We start from the raw sequence: 2,789 nt of genomic DNA on the forward strand, positions 1-2,789 counted from the left end.
CCAAATATATGTTTCTGTTCTTCCAGTACATCTTTTTGACTCCCAGAAAACATTGATTGTTTTCTGTATTCACTTTGTTTCGCGACATCTGTCTTCTGGTCGACCAGGGACAACTTGAATTTGCGTCTGCATTGAATAAGATTTCGCTCTTTCTTTCGAGAAGGAAAGCTGTGCATTATGTACCACTTACCATACTGATGGCTAAGAAGTTCAAAATGAATTACGGTTTATGGATCGTGAGCAAGAATGAAGTGATCCACTTGCGAACAGATGTTACCACGCCCTATTCCTACATCGGGCCTGAACGGTCCATTGGCAGAGTCTGCAGACAGGAAATGTCGAAGTGACTAGTCCTTTGTTCAGTTTGATTTGATACCAATGGTAGTGCTGTTTTTGTGTGGAAATGTGTCAACATCTCTGATGTTAGAGTCAATATTTAAGTCACATCTACTCCATGTAGTGTATTCTCATATCTGAACATGCTGACTCGAAAACATCTAGCTCTGATAGCAAAGCTTTTTTTCATTAAACTGGGAGTATGTATCACTAAGCAATTCAGACAGCCAAGATGTATAATTGGCATTTGGTTCTTCAAGCTGAGCCCTCCACACCAACTGCTCCAACGAAGGCCGTGGATAAGTTCCCCATCGATTATTTTGGTCATTTTTAGCCTCAACAACGACCTATTGTTCTGAACAATGCTACACCACAAGCAGAGGGCTAAGTCTGATTTTCAATTAATTTTCAATTTCAGTTCTTAATGCGCAGTTTCTTACGAATGTGGACAGCAGAAGACCGTTAACATTCCATTTCTAATATTTCCAGAAATTTCTACTCCGCTGATATCGCCTTGCCTTTTCACATCGCAAGCCAGGAACCTGAATCAGTCGAGTTCCTTTCCACACATGGAATTGTTTTTTTTCTAATTCATTGACTGCTGATATAATAGATTATTGGCCTTGAGAGTCAGCTGTAAATTAGGTTGAACTTTCTCAGCTTGACTTTCAACTGATCCTAAAAAAAATCATCACCTGCAGGTAAATGTATTGCATTGCTTCTTGTTTTGCTGAATTCCACCCCCCGAACATCCAAATTTCACGATAGTTCGACAAATGTGTTGACACTGATTCGTGTTGGAAGTTGGTGGCTTTTTGTGTCTCGACATATAATTTATTCAATTAGATGACTGGGTCAGTCTTGAAATTACTTCGGATTCTTCACAGTTGAAAATTTACTTTCGATTGAGTGCAAAGCTCAAGCTCCACGAACTCCAAATCCTGCAAAGGAATTAATGACTTTTAAAAGATTCTACGCTGTGAACAGGATTCGAACCTGCGCAGGGAGACCCCATTGGGGTCCCTCACTCACTCACTCAAATCCAAATCCAAATCCAACGCCTTAACCTCTCAGCCATCACAGCTGCAGCCAGATCGTCAATTTTCATAGTAAAACAACTGAATTCATTTGTTGGAAGAACAAATTGTCAAGACCCAAAGATTTCGCCAAATCCTTTGCAGAGGCCCAGATGAACGTTACCTTCGCAGATTGACAGGTTTTCACCGCAAACTCGATTCTGACACAGCTGAAGTTGTGGGAATAATTCTTCGTCGAATTATAGAGTCACGGATGTACACCACACGAAGACAGGATCATTGTCTCACTGCGTCCGATCGATTTTGACTCAATTGCTCATCATCTGGTGCCAAATTAGATATGCTGTTGTGTTACTCATGTATCCATCCAGATGCTATTCAATGTTACAGTTGCACCAGTCTCCACCAATTTCTCTGGCAGCTCATTCTGGACACGTCTGAAAAAGTTGCCCCTGACGTCCATTTTAAATCCTTACCCACTAATTTTAAACCGATGTTTTCTAAATTGTGACTTCCTCACCAGCCGAAAAACACCTTGACGAGTCAACCTATCCATGTCCCTCATGATCTAATAAATAGCAACGATTTGATTTTATCATACTTGTCAGGAGGGAAATGTGTGGAGATTATTTGTCGAAGGTTTGAAGTAGAAAGTATGATGTACAGATTTTTAGAAATGCATCTTGGAGAAGTTTTTAATAAGTCATTGAAGTCTAGTAGCAGTTGTAGAAGTCTGTTGTGAAAGCTGCAGAAGGATTTCATGGCACGAGAACGAAGCATTATTTCCAATGTACGGTGGTTCAGTTCGACCGTACTTGGACTACAGTATGAGGAATTATAATCTTCAATTTAGGAAAGATACTAATCCCATATGAGGAATGCCATTAATGGTGATTAGCCTTGATATCATGGATGAACGTTAGTCCTCTGAATTGAAATTGGGCAAATCCCACCTTTTTTTACCAGTTTCAAAACAAGAGAGGTAATCTCATTGAGAGTTGCAAAATATTTGAAGAGATAAACAGGGTGGTGCAATTAAATTTTGTTCCCTCATTGGTGAATCGAGAAGCAGGAGAGGACAATTTTAAAATGAAGCATTATGATTTATGACCAGGATGAGAACTATTGATTTTTGTCTTCGCCTTGAGATGTCTTGCTGTTCAGCACTACAGTGAGCCTTGGATATTTGGGCTTTGAATGCATCACTATCAGCCTGACCCGCCGACACTTACTGCATCACTATAGACCTGACCCCTCACACTTACCGCCTTAATATCAGCGTGAACCCCTCAAACTTACTGCATCACTATCCATCTGGCGCCCTCACATTTACTGCGCCACTTTCACTTCGAGACCCTCATTTTGACTGCGTCACTATCAGCCTGACTGCCAATAACTTACTTTGTCACTATCAGT

The 2,789-nt window shown here is 40.6% G+C and overlaps 1 non-coding gene across 1 annotated transcript; it reads right to left on the reverse strand.

Annotated features, from left to right (window-relative positions):
• Nucleotides 1-1,311: 1,311 nt before the first annotated feature.
• trnap-ugg (transfer RNA proline (anticodon UGG)) lies at nt 1,312-1,420 on the reverse strand. Its single transcript has 2 exons — nt 1,384-1,420; nt 1,312-1,356 (listed from the first exon to the last, which is right to left on the reverse strand). It is a non-coding gene; the product is annotated as a tRNA-Pro (tRNA).
• Between the last annotated feature and the right edge of the window lie 1,369 nt (nt 1,421-2,789).

This window comes from Chiloscyllium plagiosum, unplaced genomic scaffold (assembly GCF_037043375.1).
Source record: "Chiloscyllium plagiosum isolate Xiang-an unplaced genomic scaffold, Cpla_swu_hap1 HiC_scaffold_39, whole genome shotgun sequence".
NCBI lineage: Eukaryota > Metazoa > Chordata > Chondrichthyes > Orectolobiformes > Hemiscylliidae > Chiloscyllium > Chiloscyllium plagiosum.